Source organism: Lactuca serriola, chromosome 3, assembly GCF_051521515.1.
Source record: "Lactuca serriola cultivar US96UC23 chromosome 3, Lser_US96UC23_V15, whole genome shotgun sequence".
Lineage (NCBI taxonomy): Eukaryota > Viridiplantae > Streptophyta > Magnoliopsida > Asterales > Asteraceae > Lactuca > Lactuca serriola.
Window position 1 is genome coordinate 262,823,994 of NC_136410.1, and position 20,734 is coordinate 262,844,727.

A 20,734-nucleotide genomic window follows, 5' to 3' on the forward strand; every position below is an offset into this window, starting at 1 on the left:
GCTGTGTACCATGAGAGAAAACCAAGTCCAGCAAAGTACCCTGTATATGTATTGTTTGGAGAAAAACTTGTTATTATAAACTAATAGGGGTATTTTAGGAATTTTAGAGGCTGAATGGGAAATGAACTTTCGTTCCTTGAAACTAGTGACCTACTCTCAAAATGAAATCTTAAATAGGATTAAAAACAAAAACTATCTTTGGTGTTTTTAGAAAATAGCAAAAAACAATTTACATGAAGTTTGGAAAATCATTTTTATTGAATATTATACGGATAAAAGTATTTAAAAATTATAATATATCATTCTTTCCCCATGGATTGACAATCAACAGATGAGAAGGAATCACATTAAGTGAGGAATGAATGCTACATTCCAATCCTATCTAACAGTCAACCATTATTTATTGATTCCACAGTAATCCTCCATTCCATTCCCTTTTCGATTATTGCCATACCAAACACTAGTTAGATTAAGTACCCGGCTTGCAAATTAAATAGAGAATTCTTGCTTGTTACATTGATAAGTTCCTCATCACATTGTCCTCTGCGGTAAGCAACAACAACAAGCATGGGATCACGTTTCTCACAGTACTCCCAACAACACGCGAATCATGATACAGGTTGGTAGTAAGAAAGTGCTCAGGATTGTTATTATTGTCTATGATGATTTTACCCAAAGCATTGTGCACATGCACATCTTGACTTCCTTCACTCACAAGATGCTCTAGAAACTGAGTAAGCAACCGCAGTCGATTCCTTAAGGAAACAAGAAAATGATATAAAGATGCAAATTAACGGAAAGACAATATAACATGAATTAAGCAAAAGGTCAAACCTCTTTTCACACTCTTCCACGAGAGGCTCAACTGGAAGCAGATAACGAACAGATAGAATCAAACCTTTGATTAAATCCTCAAGACACTCATCATCTAATAGTTGTCCTACAACTTAAGGTGCATTCCATGGATTAACCTTCTGGACATAACCTTTAATATACCAGAGCATGTTGTTGGCGTAAAGGTAGTGAGTGAGATCAGGGACAAAACTAAAGGGATCACACATGTTGATTAATGGCCTTGCATCCGGAAGCTTGGCTTCCATTAGAAAATTCTTGGTTTTTTCAGCATCATAGAAATTTGATTCTCTTGTTACACGCTCAACTTCCTTAATTTGTCCTGTCTTGGCGGTTGCCTCAATATACTTAAAGTGGATGTCGGGATCCTTACTGGAGCTTAAATATGATCCCAGAAAGAAGTAAAGACCTTCATAGAATTTAAATTGCTGAAAAAGCTTAATACATGCTACAACCCCCAGCTACTTGAAATATTCTTTAGCAACCTACAGTCATAGTAGTTAAAGTCACAGGGTTGACCTCAAAAGATAAAAGATAAGATTAGATAATCACATAATGTGAAACTACCTATACTATTATCTGAAGGTTTCCTCTCAAATTGAGTAGTAAAAGATCCTTCATGCACTCTAATGCCCATTCCTTAGATAGTGTCCGAAAAAAATTCTACAAGAGACTGAACACAAAAAAAAATCAGCTCCAAAGTAAGTTGAAACCCATAATGCTCAGTATATGAAAGTCCACCTGTGGCTTGATTGCGTGAGTGTTCACAATGACATGTTTGATATCTGGCAATTCACCGTAGTGTTATAAAAGAAAAATAGAAGTTTTAGTAAAGCAAGTGAAAAAGAGAGCTTACAGAGAAAAAAACAAAAGTTTTTGGATATTAGTGAACCTGAAGTACTCGGACATAAAGACCTGCTTTCTCATAGAGTTGAGCAACACGAGGCCTGTCATAGTGGCTGAACATGCCATTTGCTAATATGGCATCAGCAACAATAGGAAATGTTACCAGGTTGATCTCAAGAACCTTGGTTTGCTAGTGAGCATGCTCTGGTAGATGAGGTTTAAGTACATCTAAAAGGAAGGCTGTTGCTTCACGTATCAAGTTCCTCTAAAGAAAAAAATAAAAGTATTTGAAATTGGTTAGATTATAGGATCCACTCAACTGCATGTCTGCAGAGACAATGAGTCAATGAGATATTTTTCATATCAATTGTTTTTTATGAGAACATGTTTATTTATAAGATGATCAAACCTGAAGGAAAAGATATGTTATTGTATTGTAATCAATAGGACAACCTCCCTCAATTTGAGACGTCATTAGAGCAAAATTAACAGCTCCCTATAAAACAAAAAACAAGATTATCGCCTATCGGTCTTACTTTCATGCAGATAGAAACTTATTCCACAATACGCTAGACGCTAGTTAAGTTTATCAGTGTAAATAGAAAATTATTTTGAGAGAATGGATTGACCACATAATATAACACATGAACAAAAGCCTTATCTGCTTAAATATTTAGTACCTACGGATCTGATCGAAGAATTATTTGCAGAAGGAACAGATAATCAGGTGTATATCCAACCTGCATCAATTCAGCTGTTATTTTTATCTGCATAAAGAATTGTTTAACAATGAAATTTTATTTGAAGGGAAAGCAAACCTGCTTGGAGTAAATCAAAATTCTGTCGAACTCTCTTCTTTCAGCAAAATCTGCAACAACTTTTGGAGTTGCACTCGCTTTTATGTAAAATTTTAACGCAAGATCATTATCAACAGATTTAGATGAGGATGATAACTGTAGACAACACAAGACCCACAAAAGATTTAAAAACTTCTTTTCAACCATCACTAGATCTCCAAGTTCCTCACTACATTCCAACTTGTCTTCAGCCAACCAATTCTCCAAAAGATTCTTTTTGTTCTGATTGACAACCAAGCGAGATAGTTCCACAGATTCAAATGCATCCAGCTTCCCTTTGGTTAAAAGGGTCCCAAAATACTGCAATAATGGTGGTGTCTGTCCACCTTGTACAGGTACACTCTACAATAAAATATTAACAAGTTACTAACATTCAAACAGATTTAAAAAATTTGACCAAAGAATATTTAATTTAGAGACATCAACCAGAATATACCTGAAATTTGGCAACTATTTCTGGCGTACGGAAAATGCCTTGGGGAGATTTTGCAGCACGCTCAACAACCTCTTTGTACTTTGTTTGAGCAAACAATTCTTGGAAACGTTGTACAACCTGATCATTCATGTGAAAAGTGCATTTGTGTTTAATTTTTATATAATGTCCTCAAAAACTATGGAAAATAAAAAGAAACCTACCAAATTCTCTGCACCAGATAAGTTTCCTCTTTTTGCAAGATTGACAGCAAGCTCCAGGTTGTTTAACTGCAGTAAGACATCAAATTAGGATTGTGATAGTAATAAAATAGTAATACATGTCAATGATGAAACAACTTTAAGAACTTACTTGTCCGCTAACAAAAGGCACAATAGTTGCTTCATTTACAGTGGCAACTAAGACCTGCCCATGTCTATTGGCAGCATAAAAACCCCCAACTAATGAAGCTTCAGATGTTAGAAAAATTGGGTATGGGCTAATTCTATTTTTGCAGACTGTAGTAGCTGTTTCAAGGTCATATACAAATAGAAGCCCCAGCTTGGTGATTATGTAAATCAAACATTATAAACTGGCAGCACAAGTGGCAGGTAGCCAAAATGACCAGGGCAACTATGAAAATCCCCATGGCATGTCTCACATGTACTGAGCTTATTTTTAGGACCCTGATCGTCATCATCATCATATGTACCTAATTACAAAGACCAAGAACAAATAGAATATATGCTAACAATCGCTAAATTTATGTAGTCTGGATGCAGATGTATAAATTTGACGAAGGAAAAGTGTACAGAAAAGCTTTTCCACAACACCGAATCAAGAAATAAAATGAAGAGAGGGTTTTTGGTAGTAGATGTATTACCCAGATATAAGGAAGTGAGAAGGCTTGACGATGGGTCTAGGGTTCATGGTGTACTGTGTGAAGACTGAGGAGGAGCGCGATTTGGGGAATAGGGAGAAGAATCAGACCTAGGGCTTCATAGATAGACAATTTGTATTCCAACAAATGAAGTTACTAGGTAAGAAAATAGGATGAGGTTGAGGCTGATGTTATCGGCCGGAAAGGTGAGTGAGTCGAGGTCACCGATAACAGAGTGGTCGTCATGTGGTTCTTAACAAAACCCTAGCTTACATGTGATGATTTCAATGGTGCCTGAAGGAAATCAAAGGAATAGTTAAGAGCAAAAATACATAGAAGAGAAGAGAAGATATTACATACGCAAGTGAGAAGACGGAAAAGATGAGTGGGAAGCATCAGTTCCGTAGGGTTGTATTTTGCGGGGATGATGGAAACAGAAAATAAAATTACAAAAGAACCCTAGCCTATTTCATCCATATTCACCTTTCAAACAAAACTCCGGTGATCTCTCTTTCTCTCTCTCTTTAACATTCCCGACAAAGCTACAGCAAGGCAAGACGAGGTGAGGTACTGAGATCGACGATTCTTGCAGAGGCCAAGGAGCAGTGAGAGTGTTTGGAAAATTTTAGGGTTTCGTTTCCCCCGTTATCTACTCAAGGCGCGTTTCACTAAAATTATAAATCGATACCTTCAGAGGACGCGCGTTTTAAGAAAAAGCGCCCTCTGTGTTTTTAATTTTTTTCTTTAGACACTAATTTAAGGGCACGCAAAAATACGCGTCTTCTATCCTTCAAATTTTGGAAGGCTGACATTATTTTTATGGGCACACGAAAATGAGTATGGTAAATCAGAGTGCGTCATTAAAGGGTATTTTTCTTGTAGTGTATAACTACCTCAAACCGGATTTATATTAAGGTATTATGTGATTAATTGTACCATACTACCGTCTAGGAAACACGACAATGTAGGTCGTGAAAAGGTATGACGTTTGGCACCCGTAGACCTGCAGGTCCGACTGTAGCTAGCAGCAAGGTGTAGGATAGTCAATCCAGTATAGATCTATATGCAAACTCACGCTTTGCCTCCAAGAGACTCTGGCTACAACTCGGACCATGCCATTGAAGGCATGCTCCGATACAGTGGATCACAATTATGTTAACGTATTCATGTATATGTAATGTATTGTTACTCGTTCTAGTATCGTTGTATATGTTCTCTTTCTAGTATAGTTGTATATGTTCTTCTTCTACTATAGTTGTATATGTTCTCATAGTAATAAGTACTGTGTACACAAGCTATAATGTGTGTTCTCTATCTATCTAGCAAGTATTTACTAATGAATGAACTGACTTATTATATGTGACATCCCCCAAAATCTCGGCCAGAAAAGGCCGATTTTCATTTATGCTTTTAAAATAATTTCAGAGTAAATCCTTTTGATTTAAAAGAGTTGCGGAATTTGTTCCCAAAAACAAAACGTGATAAAACAATGTTTACCAATGCATTTCCTAAAAGAAATGTATTTTCATTATATAATCAAAACTTGGGGTGTCATGTTCCGATACAGCCCAATAAGCATAAACGATAACATTACAAGTCATTCAACAAATATATACATATAAAGACTTGTAAACAAAACAACATGATGGTTCATCCATCTTATGCCCTTGCGCCACTTCCTGTAATACAAATAAAACTGAGTGGGTCAGACTTGGGAGCCTGGTGACCATATAGGGTTTTCAACCCACAATAAAAAATTATATTTAATTTCCACTAACCAACAATAACCCAATTACCCATTCCCGTTATTCTCACTTTATGTCCCTAAAACAACTAACATAAGGGACCTAATCTATGAATATTTCAACGGGGCGACAACACATGCTTCGGGGGTTCCTCAGCAATATAAGTCAAATAAGGCAACCATGAGGGGGATGGAGTACAGCGAATGAACACCTACAGGTGGCGAGCCTGCTAATGTTCCACAAGACTGTCTAGAAAAGTCCGTGGTCGTCATCTAAACTCCGCTAGATGACTAAATCAAACAACAACGAGGCCTCTCATCTGTTTATTACACACCAACTATCTACCCATGTTCTACCCAACATATTAGTAGATAAAAATATACATTTTTATACATAGTTTAAAAAACCTGTATAGCATGCTTTAATCAATACATATTCCACATAACAGATGAGGCGCACACACACATAACACATATGTCATAGAGAATAAATCATATCTATGAGATAGAAGAAAGTGAATACACATTCACACACATAACCACAAAATTATACACATAATACGTATTCCGTATAAAATACTTCATAATTATGCGTTAGAAGAAAGTAACTACACACTCACACATATAAACAACAATATACTTAATACACTCAAACCATACTTGTATTGTTATCGTGTTTATGAAAGGTAGTATACACTCACTTGATCAGAAGATGATCGGACAACACTACGGCTTACGGAAGTAGTATTCTTCGGCAGATCTGGAAGATCTCCACAAAAATCGAACTTCTCGCGGACAGAGCTTCGGCTCGGGAATCGCACTTCTCGGGATCTCGGGACTTGCTTCGGGGCTCGAGAATATTACCGGGGCTTCGGGGTACTTCTGGCACGCAAATCGAAGTAAAACGGGAGAGAGAAGAAAGAAAGATAGCAAAGGAGTTGGCTGCCTTCGGATCCTATTTTTAGAGGCTGGAACCTCGGAGTACGCAGGGCGTACGCCTCAGATCGACATGGCTTACGTATCCGAAATACTCAAGTGCGAATGTGGACATACCTCGGTGTATGCGGGGCGTACTTCGGATGAGTCCGATGACTCGTCTTCGGATAATACCGGGATTTAATAATTAAATTTAATTATTAATTATTTAATAAACTTCGAAAATTCATATCTTATTCATACGAACTCCGTTTTCGACGTTCTTTATATCCACGCGAAGGTGAGACTACGCTCTACAACTTTCGTTTAGACTCCGTCGGCTAATTTTGAATTTATTTTTATTAATTATTTTTAGTAGGCCGGGACAGAAAAAATTCGTTATAAATTCATAACTTCTTCGTTTGACGTCCGTTCTCACCTAACTTTTCATTGCTTCGATACCAACAACGAGATCTTCGATTCTCATTTAGATCGATTCGACTAAAAACCGTTCGATCTCAAATCGAGTAATTCGGGCTGCATACCGCTAAGTCGAAACTTAGAAAAATCATAACTTCCTCATACGAAGTCAGATTTGGGCGTTCTTTATATATTCGGAAACCTCGTTTCAACTACTACAACATTATCCAAAGATATCAAGTTTATTTTACACTTTAATTTTGACGCTTATTTTTATTCTTAATTAATCAAACCACATAATTAAGCAATTAAGCACAAAACACATAATACTCAAATAATACACTCTTATTATTTCAAAACGGGTTACAAAGGTTAACCTAGACCATTACATTGCTCAAAATGGCAAGCCCGGAAACATAGGCATTACAATTCTCTCCACCTTAGAATGATTCCGTCCCCAGAATCACACATCAACAAACAAATGCGGATAGCGACTCAACATGTCACTCTCCGTCTCCCAGGTGAGATTCGCCCATTCGTGTGCTTCCATCGGAAAAGCACTAACCCAACCATTTTGCGTCGCAACTTCTTAGACTTTCGGTCAACAATTGCCTCTGGTTCTTCAATCAACCTTTTGTTCTCATCAATTCTCAATTCAGAAATTGGAATTATTTTAGGAACTTCTCCCGTGAACTTCCTCAAATAACACACATGAAAAGTGTTGTGAATTCCATTCAGTTCTTCGGGTAATTCGAGCTTGTAAGCTTGGTTCCCAATCCTCTGAAGAACATTAAACGGTCCAATAAACCTTGGACTCAACTTTCCCATTTTACCAAATCTTATAAGTCCCTTCCACGGCGAGACTTTAAGCAAAACCGAATCTCCAACCTCAAAATTCATCGGTCTTCGCTTCTTGTCAGCATAGCTCTTTTGACGATCTTGAGCTGCTAACATTCTTTCCCTGATCACTTTCAACTTCTCAGTAGTTTGATGGACCATCTCGGGACCCATAAATTGCTTTTCCCCAGCCTCAAGCCAACAAGACGGCGTACGACACTTTTGTCCGTACAAAGCTTGATAAGGTGCCATCTTTATGCTCGAGTGGAAACTATTATTGTAGGAAAATTCTACCAAAGGTAAATGTTCATCCCAGTTACCTAGGAATTCCAGGGTAAATGCTCTCAGCATATCTTCAAGTGTTTGTATTGTTCTTTCACTCTGGCCATCAGTCTGCAGATGGTAAGCTGTACTTAAACACAACTTGGTACCCAATTCCTCTTGTAGACTTTTCCAAAACCTCGAGGTGAAACGGCTATCACGATCTGACACAATCGTTAAAGGAACACAGTGAAGCCTCACAATCTCCTTCACGTAAGAATTTGCAAGCTTTTCCATAGACCATTTCTCCTTGCCTGCTATGAAATGCACACTCTTAGTGAATCGATCAACGACCACCTAAATCATGTCGTCACCATTCTTTGTTCTAGGCAGTTTAGTGACAAAATCCATAGCAATGTCTTCCCACTTACCAATAGGAACATGTAATGGTTCTAAACTCCCGTACGGTTTCTGATGTTGTGTATTTACTCTCGCACAAGTCACACACTCAGCCATATACTTTGCAACATCAAGCTTCATCGTCGGCCACCAGTAGTAGGGATTCAGGTCGCTATACATGTTAGTGCTACCGGGATGTATCGAGTACATGGTCTTGTGAGCTTCTTCCATCAGAAGATTTCTGATTCCTCCTGTCTTAGGTACCCAAATCCGACCTTGGAACACCTTCAGTCCATGACTGTTTGTATCAAACACCAACGTTTTTCCCAAACGTTCCTCCCTTCGGTCATTCTTCTCAGAAGCTTCCTCTTGAGCTTTCTTTATACTTTCCACAATGGTCGAGACAACTTCAATTCTCAACGCTCTTGGCCTTTTCCTTTCAAGATTGACTTTCCGACTGAGAGCATCAGCAACAACATTAGCCTTACCGGGGTGGTAAAGTATCTCACAGTCGTAGTCCTTGAGTAACTCTAACCAGCATCGTTGCCTCATATTTAATTCTTTCTGATTAAAGAGATATTGGAGACTCTTATGATTAATGAAAAGTTTACACTTCGTGCCATAGAGGTAATGCCTCCATATTTTCAGAGCGAAAACTACCGCTGCCAACTCCAAATCATGAGTCGGGTAATTCTTTTCATGCTCCTTCAGCTGTCGAGACGCATATGCTATCACCTTTTCTCTTTGGGTCAAAACACAACCCAATCCAACCCCATACGCATCGCTATAAACAGCGAAGTCTTCAACTCCATCGGGTAAAGAAAGTATCGGTGCCTCGCATAGCTTCTTCTTTAACTTCTCGAATGCTTCTTTATGCTTATCACTCCAAGCATAAGTAGCTCCTTTGTGGGTCAAAGCTGTCAATGGAGTAGCGATCGAAGAAAAGCCTTGGATAAACCTTCGGTAATATCCGGCTAATCCTAAAAAGCTTCGAATCTCCGTGGGACTTTTTGGTGGTTCCCACTTCATCACAGCTTCGATCTTCGCTGGATCAACCATTATCCCTTCTTGGTTAACCACGTGACCTAAGAATTGGACTTCACGAATCCAAAAATCACATTTGGAGAACTTTGCATACAACTTATCCTGCTTCAAAACTTCTAACACTTCTTGCAAGTGTCTGCCATGCTCCTCCTGGCTTTTCGAGTAAATCGGAATGTCGTCAATGAACACTATCACGGATTTATCAACAAACGGATTACAAACCCTATTCATCAAATCCATGAATGTTGTCGGAGCATTGGTTAGTCCAAACGACATAACCAAGAACTTGTAGTGTCCATATCTAGTTCTGAATACAGTCTTCTCGATATCTTTCTCTCTTACTTTTAGCTGATGATATCCTGACCTTAGATCGATCTTCGAGATATAGCTCGAACCTTGCAATTGATCAAATAGGTCATCAATCCTTGGCAACGGATATCTATTCTTTATTGTTGCCTTGTTCAGCTCTTTGTAATGAATGCACATTCTCATACTTCCATCTTTCTTCTTCACGAATAACACCGGAGCTCCCCATGGTGATGAACTAGGTCTAATGAAACCTTTTTCCAATAACTCCTGAAGTTGCATCATCAGCTCCTTCATCTCCGTCGGTGCTAATCGATAAGGTGCTTTTGCTATTGGCGTGGTTCCTGGTAACAAGTCAATTATGAACTCCACTTGTCTATCAGGTGGTAATCCAGGAAGATCTTCGGGAAATACTTTCGGATAATCACACACCACTGGAATACTCTGCATCACCTTCTTTTCCTTCTTAGCATCGATCACGAATGCTAAATATGATGTGCATCCCCTGGTCAAACACTTTCTGGCTTTCATTAGAGAAATGATTCCAGAATTTACTCGCCGTTTCTCCCCATACACCATAAACAAATCTTTCCCAGGCGGGTTTACTTTAACTATCTTCTTCTTGCATAATATTTCAGCATCATTGGCGCTAAGCCAATCCATTCCCAACACGATGTCGAAACCATTAAGTTCGATAGGCAATAATTCCTCGTGGAACTTATTCCCATTCAGATCAATTAAGATGTTTTTCATACGATGGCTAACAGGTACAACCTTGCCACTAGCTACTTCAACTAATAAAGCATCATCTAGTCTATCAATAGGCAAAGCTAGCTTTCTACCAAACTCATGCGAAATAAAGGAGTAGTTGCCTCCAGAATCAAAAAAAATTTGAGCAGGTAATTCGTTTACGAGAAAGGTACCTGAAGCGACATCAGCTTCATCTTTCGCAGCTTCGAGTGTCATCTGGAAGGCTCTCGCCTTCTGCTTTGGTGGAATGTTGGGTCTAGCTGCCTCCTTCTTCTTCGGACAGTCTTTCAAAATGTGCCCCTCTTCATTGCAACCAATACACATCCTTTTGTTGTTCGGACACTCATTGGCAAAATGCCCAATTTTTCCGCACTTGTAGCAGGTTACATCCTCACTACATTTCCCAATGTGCTTTTTCTTACACTTATCACACCATTTCGCTTCGCCTCCTTTTCCTCCACCAATGTTTTTCGAATCAGATTTCGAAAATTTGCTTTTCTTACCGGAACCAGATGTTCCCTCAAACTTTCTCTTCTCACCAACCTCAACCTTGTCGGTGGTTCTCCCCTTAATCATGTTCTCAACAGACTTGGCAGCCCAGATAGCTGCCTCTAGACTTTGTGCCTGACGTACTGGCACCTCGTACTCCCATGGGAGTCCCTTCGCATACCGGTCCACCTTAGTTAGCTCATCTGGAACAATGCGCAAAGCAAACTCCATCTTATCGGTGAAGTTATTAGTGTATTCATCAACTGACATGCTGCCTTTCGTCAACGCCAAAAACTTATTCTCCAACTCAAACAAATTTTAGGCTGAACAGAACTTGCGTTTGAACTGCACCAAGAATTCTGCCCATGTCAATTGTAGTGGATCATTAGGGCTTAAAGTCTTCCCTAGAGTGTTCCACCAACAAACGGCTCCACCTCGGAATTGACGCACTGCATAGATAGTCTGCAACTTGCCTCTGCAGCCACAAGTCATGAAAGCTAACTCCATTTCGGAGATCCAATCCATAACTCCAATCGGATCCTCCTTTCCATTGAAGGTCGATGGTTTTCAAGTTAGAAAGCCCTTGTACTTGCATCCCATTCCATCATTCCTTCCATCATGGTTGTTTTGCCTAACTATCGGTGGGTTGGCTTGACCAATAGACCCACTGAAGTTTCCACCTTCCGAGTGCCCTTCATTTAATTCAGGCTCTTCCAGACGAATTGATAGTTCTTCACGATTCTGTTGAAGCAACCGTCTAGTTTCATCCATCTGTGTGACAATAGTCAAATTCCGGTCAAGTCAAAGCCGGACAAAGTCAACGAGTCAAACCGGTCAACTCTATTAAAACTTGTATATTAGGGTTTGCATTATGTAATTTCTGTATAACTCACTATCTTAATGAGAAAACATCACTTAGAAAGTTCCTGTGTTTAAATTTCTTTAACCTTAGTGCTAAACAATGAACAAGAACCATAAAACAATGTTGCATACTCATAGGGAGTGTGTAAGATCCTAAAACATGGCATAACGGGGCTTACGGACCTTGCATTGCGAAGCCGGACACTCACATTCGTCACACACGAAACCGCTCTCAATCGTTTTCACTCTATCTCTTCTTATCGAGAATCTCTCCCAAATCTCTCTAAGTATGTGAAATCTCTCCCAAATATCTCTTTGTATGTGAAATCTCTCCAAGTATGTGAAATCTCTCCCAAATCTCTCTAAGTATGTGAAATCTCTCCCAAATATCTCTCTGTATGTGAAATCTCTCCAAGTATGTCAAATCTCTCCCAAATCTCTCTAAGTATGTGAAATCTCTCCCAAATATCTCCCTGTATGTGAAATCTCTCCAAGTATGTCAAATCTCTCCCAAATCTCTCTAAGTATGTCAAATCTCTCCCAAATATCTCTCTGTATGTGAAATCTCTCCAAGTATGTCAAATCTCTCCCAAATCTCTCTAAGTATGTGAAATCTCTCCCAAATATCTCTCTGTATGTGAAATCTCTCCAAGAATGTGAAATCTCTCCTAAATCTCTCTAAGAAAGTGAAATCTCTCCCAAATATCTCTCTGTATGTGAAATCTCTCCAAGTATGTCAAATCTCTCACAAATCTCTCTAAGTATGTGAAATCTCTCCCAAATATCTCTCTGTATGTGAAATCTCTCCAAGTATGTCAAATCTCTCCCAAATCTCTCCCAAATCTCTCTAAGTATGTGAAATCTCTCTCAAATCTCTCTCGAAATCTCTCCCAACTTTCTATAATCACTCGGGGCATCCCGACCCTCGAATTTGGCGAAAACAGCCCAAAAACGGAAGTCTAAGCGAAAAACGGACTTAGGGAACCGAAACCCCTCTTAGGAAACGAAACCCCTCTTAGGAACCGAAAGTCCTCTTAGGTACCGAACCCTCCTGATGAAGAAGGCTGCCGAACCGAACCCTCCTGATGAAGAAGAACCGAACCGAACCCTCTTGATGAAGAAGAATCGAACCGAACCCTCCTGATGAAGAAGAACCGAACCGAACCGAACCTTCTAACCACTTTTGCTTCTGACCCTCGCTTCTGAGCTTCGGACCGAACCCTCGGCCTAGGACCCTTCGCATCTCGCCTCTGGTTCGCAACCCACTTCCGACTCGGCACTAGCAAGGACCGAACCTCGGCCTAGGGACTGAACATCGGCCTAGGACCGAGAGGTCTCGCTGGGAATGCTTTTCTTCCCGGTTTTCAACTAAATTCGCGTTTTAGGCCCGTTTTTAATTGTTTTAACATGAGATTTTCACCCAAAACTTTATTTTAACATATAAGGACCCTTAACTATTAATTAATCACATTTTTAAGGATAAAACCTTATCCAAAAGAGAGTGGGTGAAGTACAAAGGTAGAGTGTTGACTTTACTTATTTCTATGAAACAAGCAACCACTCCCATACCCACTCCATGTCACTATTCATCACCAGCCCATCCCTAGTCACTTCATAGGTCCTTTCTCACTATTTTCAACTATTCCCACGTTCTTAGGGCTGGAACATCCATCCTCTCTCCTCACACTTTAATCGTTCTCTCATTTTTACCAAGAATCACACTCCAAACTCTCTCATCTTTTTCTCTGTAATTCGAGAATTTCAAGGCATACTCCAAGACTCTTCTCCTACAATTAGTAAGTATCATCATCTTTCTTATGATTATTACACATCCTCCTACTCAAAATCATAGATTGCTTACACAAACATCATCACATTCTTGTTAGATCTTCGAATCTTCAAGTGATTCTTCAAGTGTTCTTGGGTTGAACACTTCTCTTCTTCAACACTTACCTACTGAAATCACTCAAGGTGAGTTCATACCCCTACATTTTTATGTTTTCTTAAGTTTTTAGGGGGGGAATACAAGTTAAAACACCAAGAACATAACTAAATTTTTCTAACAGCTTTCATCAGAAAAGTTAGACTCCATTCACGGACTGTTTTGGACAACTTAAACATTTTAGTTTTCAAAACTGTTTTAGGTGCATGTAGTTCCACTTCTTAGCTTTAAAATGACTACTTGCACATCTCCATACGATTTTTCTACAATTTATGGTGATTTTTACAAAACTGCCTATCATTTTAAACATCAATCTGGACCAGTCTGCCTATCATTTTAAACATCAATCTGGACTAGCAATTTCATTTCACTTTGTAACATGTTGAGCAAGGTGTATATTATTATGTGTTTTTGTGTTATTGCAATATATGGCATTCTGGTGTTAGTATTTAGATATACACCAGTTAACAAATGGATTTTTACTAAATAAAGCATAGATTAAACAAAGGGTTATTATTGAAGTATACCCATTACACACAAACATTTTATTAAAACTATGTTAAGTATCGTTTATGTACATTGCTTTTACTACCCTTGTTTTGATAAACTATAATAGGTATAGTTCATGATACATTTCCAAATGCATACATTTCAGAAGAGTACATTTATACAAATGGGAAACTTTCATTATGTTAAGTGTAAATTCGTTAATAACTTTGTTAGACATTCGCTTCGTATAAATCACAAGTCCTGTAAATTCGTTAATAACTTTGTGAGACATTCGCTTCGTATAAATCACAAGTCCTTGTTTTGAGACATTCGCTTCGTATAGAAGGGCAACAAATCTAATAACCTAACTTCACCCTACAAAGAATGCTATAAGAACCAAATCTAAACATTTAAAATATTATAGGAGTATTTGTATGTTGCTATATCGCAATATTATTAATATCTACCGCTATCTGCTTCTTACCCCTCTATTCTCGTGCAGACGACATGGCAGGATTTCACCTACCAAGAGACCCATACTTTCCCAACCAGGGAAATGCCGGTTGGATTGAGGAAGAGCCCGAAGAGCTGATTGAAGAGGATCCCGAAGAGGATCCCGAAGAAGAAGAAGAGGAGGTAGACGAAGAAGAAGAAGAAGAAGAGGAAGACGACGAGGTGGACATGGATGAGGATGAAGGTGAAGAAGAGCCAGAGGAGGAAGTCTTCAACATCGGGCCTGAGCCCCGTTGGGTACCTGCGAACCGCTGGGGGCACAACGGGCCTGAGCCCCGTTGGGCAACTATGATCGAGAGGTGGAGCCTGCAACAACGCCAGAGGTCACCCTATGGCGACCAACGAGGTTACTATGACCTCAGTCACGGGGGACCGGCTGACAGAGCTCTCCCCGTTATGACCCAGCACATCACGAACTTGGGGAACTAGATTAGGGAAATGGCAGACCAGGTTCGAAATCTCCGCGCTATTACGGCGGCTACTGATGCACACACCCGGGATTTGGAGAGGGACTTCTATCCAGTGGACCAACTCATCGAGGACCTTACCGCTGCTCGAGCGGAGGTAAGGGAGTACCAGGAGAGGCACGCAGCTCTCGAGGAGAGAGTGATCGCGGCCGAACGCCGGATTGCGGAGCTTCAGGGAGCCTCGACCTCATCCCAGGGCCACCATGGACCAGATGCTACCCGCCACCAGTAGTGTTCGCGCTACTTATATTTTGTTATAAATCTAGGATTTCGAGTATGCGTTGGTGCTACTCTTTATTGCGAATAGGTTGACCTCACGACTAAGTGATCACACTAGTCAAAGGGGATTTTGTACAGCCAAAACTTTATCTTTTATTATGATGTAATGTAGACCCTTATGAGGCCAAATTTCTCAAAACAATATGTACTAACAAATTATCAATGAATGTGGCATGTATTTTACTTCCTTAGATGCTGACACAAACCAAACATATGACTCTGCTCGGGTCAACACTATTTAATTCATAAGTTTAATTGCGTAAACTTTTCGATGAATTACCTTCTAAATTAGTAAACTCGGATAAAATACAATTGAGATGAAACAAGTAACACTCGACTCGTTATCACCATTGAAGTCTTACCGACAAGTATTTTCTTTTTTTTTGTGTCAGAACCATGCCACCAAGGAAAAGACCAAGACCTTCCGGAAACTCAGCACCACCCCCTCCGCCACCACCTCCGGAGTTTGATCCTGTGATGTTTCAGGCTGCAGTAACAGCAGCCGTGGCGGCAGCAATGTCGCAAATGGGTACAAATGGTTCCGGCGGTTCCGGATCCGGGAATACTAACTCGAATCAGGGGGACAGCACGGGGCGTACTAAGGAGTGTTCTTACAAAGACTTCACGAATGTCAAACCCGATCTTTTCGACGGAAGTGTGGGCGTCATAGCGCTGATGCAATGGTTCGAAAGGACCGAAGTAGTCTTCGAAATCTGTGCTTGTCCCGAAGCGAGCAAAGTCAAGTATGCGGCATTCACTTTCACAAGAAAAGCTCTTACTTGGTGGAATGGCCGAGTTAAGTCACTTACTCCTGCAGTGGCTAACTCCATAGGCTGGGAAAACTTAAAAGCGTTGATGTTAAAGGAGTATTGCCCGAGGGGAGAAATACAAAAACTCGAAGAAGAAATCTGGAATCTCAAGATGTCGGGGACAGATCTCGAAGCTTATACTGCCCGATTCAATGACCTAGCACTCCTCTGTCCTGCAATGGTCACTCCGGAGGAGAAAAAGGTAGAATGATACCTTTGGGGGCTATCATCCCAGATTCATGATAGTGTTTTGGCCTCGAAACCTACTACCTTTGAAAGTGCCAAGGAATTGGCACAGCGACTTATCGATCATAGGGCCAGCCGTGGCATCATGGTCACCACCACCGACCAAACAAAAGGAGGGAACAACAAGAGAAAGTTCTGGAACAGTAAAAAGAAACAACCGGCGCAGGACCCCACAAAGAAGCAACAGACTGTTGCTGTCCGTGCAGCCACTACTGCTACCGCTCCAGCGCCACCAAAGCAATATGCTGGAAATCTCCGCAAGTGCAACAAGTGCAACTACCACCACAAGGGTGCTTGTCGGGAAATGCACTGCAAAAACTGCGACAAGAAAGGGCATACCGCTCGTTTCCGTAAAGCGCCAACACGACCGATCAACCAAGTTGCCAATGCGGGGGCAAGCCAAACCTGCTATGAATGTGGTGAAGCAGGACACTTCAGGAGAAACTGCCCCAAGGCACAAGCTCCTAATGTTGGTGGTGTAGGGAGAGTCCTGACGATGGGACACGGAGAAGCAGTCAAGGATCCCTCGGTGGTTTCTGGTACGTTTCTCCTCAATAACACATATGCATGTGTACTATTTGATAGTGGAGCAGAGAGGAGTTTTGTAACAGCCCGAAATCTCAGGTATTGTTTAAATTATGTTTTTGGGATGATTTAAGAGGGGACTCGGCGAGTTGGGGCCAAGACTCGCCGAGTAGGATCGCAGACTTGGTCGCGGGTCCGCGACTGGACTCGACGAGTCCAGATATGGACTCGGCGAGTCGACGCTGTTTAGCGGAAACCCTAACCGTTCAGGTTTGGGACGTATAAAAGGGGTCCATTGGCCGTCATTGTTCGTTTTAGCCTTCTGAGAAGAACCCTAAATCGATTAGTGCAGCAGGAGCAAGGATCTTAGGCCATTGTTGGTTATAGAAGAGTGGGTGTGCAAGGAAGAGGAAGGATTGGCTAAAAGAGCAGCAAGGGGTCACATTCTGAGGATTGGGAATAAAGAGAATACATCATCCAGGTAAGAATTCGTGTATGCTCTGCTATAATGATGTATTTATGAAATTAGCGTTTATAGAACCCATTTAGTGAATTGATGAAGTAATGCCTTGTTATCCCACGACTATAATCTTGTATTAGGACCTTTAGAGGTCCAGAAGGTCCCATGCATGTGTACTTCGGGACGAGACTTATCTCAGGAAACAGTTACTCGTCTGCATGGCATGGACTCGCCGAGTTGTTCTTCAGACTCGGCGAGTAGCTTGAAGATTTACTGGGACTCGCCGAGTTGTTCATCAGACTCGGCGAGTGGAGTCGGGGTGGCCCCGCGATTCTTCCACGAGGACCTCGTCGAGTCAAGAGGGATACTCGACGAGTAGAAAGGGAATATTCAGGAATTTGTGAGGACGACTAGACTCGCCGAGTCGCCATGGTACTCGCCGAGTCCAGTCGAGTTGACCGTTGACCGTTGATCAGAGTTGACCTAAGTCTGACTTCTTAGGGATAGTCACACTTAGATGATATGAGTGCTAATGAGTTATGTAATGTTATAGGAGGGTTGTAGCTCGTTGGTTTGTGCACGAGTGATTTCAGGAGTTGCTAGTTTTCAGCATTTACGAGGTGAGTCTTCTCACTATACTGCACCCGGAAGGGTTTGACTGTGTGACCGGAAGGTCGGTTATGATATGTGATATGTATGCTATATGTGGTATGTTATATGTTATATGTGATATGTATGATATGTGGGGCCGGAAGGCAATATGTTACGGGCCGGAAGGCGATTATGTTATGAGGACCGGAAGGTCAGGGCCTGGAAGGGCGTATGTACGTAAGTGTATATTGGGGAACTCACTAAGCATTTATGCTTACAGTTGTTGTGCATGTATTTCAGGTACTAGCGATGACCGTGGGAAGGCGCCGGCATGATCGATACACACTGAAGATGGTTTTATGATCTTGGGATTTTGAATAATTGTATTGACTGAATAATTAACTATTTATGTCTTGTTTTTAATGAACACAATTATGTTTTAAAATGGAAAAATTTGTTTGAAAAATTTGAGTTGTTACAATTGGTATCAGAGCCTAGGTTTGAGGGATTCGGGTGCACCTTCGGGGGTAACTGAACTCAAACCGAGGATTTGAGGAAACTTTTCAAATAAAGGCATAAACTTTTGTAAATGGTTTTGTGGTAAGCAAGAAAGAAGCAGTGTGTACGATCAGTCAGCGCCCGAACGGTAAAGATCCCCAAAATACCTTACAATATTATATGATATGAATTGTTATGCATGCTAGAAGACTAGGTATTCATGATAGGACTAGAGTGGCCTGATTTGTGATGCCTTAGTCTAGGGAAGTTGCCTATATGAGATGCTTTGCTAGTATGCGGGTAGATAGAGCGTATCAGAAGTAAAGTACTCACTCTCTGGAGTTTGGGGAGGAGGGCTTGGGATGAACATTGATGCGGTGTGGTCGGTAGTATTGGGCCCGTACTACTGAGGACACCGGGTCAATGGGAGGCCCAAGTAAGAATCCCTGGATATCTGGGACTGAGTAGGGTTGCGTGTCGAGTACGATTATACTCGGTAGAATCTCTGATAGTTTTATGTTGTATTTCAGAGATATCATGGTTAGACCGCGGCACGGGGCAAGTACGAGCGGTGTGAGTGACGAGGATATTCGTCAGATGATCCACGAGGAGGTGGCGGCGGCGATCCGGGCTGAGATCCCGGAGATGTTCGGGTCTATCAAGACCACCCTGATGGAGACGTTCGACGAACGGTACGCCGCATTGACTGAGGCTGCAACCGCTGCAGCTACCGCAGCTGTGGCCGCTGCTAGGCCACAGGGGGGTGATTCGTTGCTGTTCCGAGAGTTCAGCAACACGAAGCCACCAGAGTTCGATGGGACGCAGGATCCGATTGCTGCGATGAGGTGGATCGCAGATATAGAGGGGTGCTTCTACACTTGTTCATGCCCGGAGCACCTGAGGGTACGGTTCGCTTTGAACCAGCTCCGTCTGGGAGCAAAGGACTGGTGGAAGTTCGTGACGGCGAACTTCACTTTGGCAGAGACTGCGGCAGTGACATGGGAGGGGTTCACTACCATGTTCAGGGAGGAGTACGTTCCCCCGGTGGAGCGGGAACGATTGGTTCAGGAGTTCTTAACCCTCAAGCAGGGTACTGATTCGGTGGCGGCGATCACGCGGAAGTTCCATGAGAGGGCGATGTTTTGCCCCGAGCTGGTGGCCACAGAGCAGGCTCGGATGAGCCGGTACTTGGGTGTTCTGAGGAGGGAGATCCGGGAGTTTGTGTCAAACTCCACTTATCATACCTTTACTGAGCTTCAGGCGAATGCCAGGAAGCGTGAGATCGAGTTAGAGACTCAGGCCAGGGAGGAGGCCGAGTCTCAGCAGGCAGACCGGCGGCCGGCTCAGTCTCAGCCGGCAGCCAAGCGGATCAAGTCCGCCGATTCGAGGACGGGAGGTTCGAAGAACCGCACTTGCGTAAAGTGTGGCAAGGGTCACGATGGGGCGTGTCGAGCCGGTGCCTGCTACAAGTGCGGCAAGGAGGGGCACATTGCTAGGGAGTGCCCCAAGGGGTTCATGGTTTGCTTCCATTGCAACCAGACCGGCCATCGAAAGGCCGAGTGTCCGCAGCTTCGTCAGGGATCTGCACCTGTTGCCAGGACTACTGAGACTCGACCGGTGAAGGTCGAGGCCCCGAGGGCTCGTGGGAGAGCCTTTCAGCTGACTGCGGAGGAGGTCCGCGCTGCGCCCGATGTTGTGGCAGGTATGTCGTAATTCGTGTAATTATTTTAATGTCAATATGTTATGCTTATGTTATTATGCGCGTAGGTACTTTCCTTGTGAACTCTGTGCCTGCTTTAGTGTTATTTGACTCGGGTGCGAGTAGGTCCTTTGTGTCCTTAGCCTTTAGTCAGCAGATTGGCGTTAGTCGTGAGTCGTTGAGTCGACCTTTGAGAGTTTCTATAGCTGACGAGAAAGTGATTCGTGCTACGGAGGTTCTTCGGGGATGTGTACTAGAGATTTTCGGGGTTGAATTCCCGATTGACCTGATTCCTATTGCGATGGGGGATGTCTGTGTTATCGTGGGCATGGATTGGTTGAGC

The 20,734-nt window shown here is 41.8% G+C and overlaps 1 pseudogene; it reads right to left on the reverse strand.

Moving 5' to 3' along the window:
* Positions 1-464: 464 nt before the first annotated feature.
* Positions 465-20,734, reverse strand: part of LOC145096219 (clathrin heavy chain 1-like) — a 149,083-nt pseudogene continuing 128,813 nt past the window's right edge.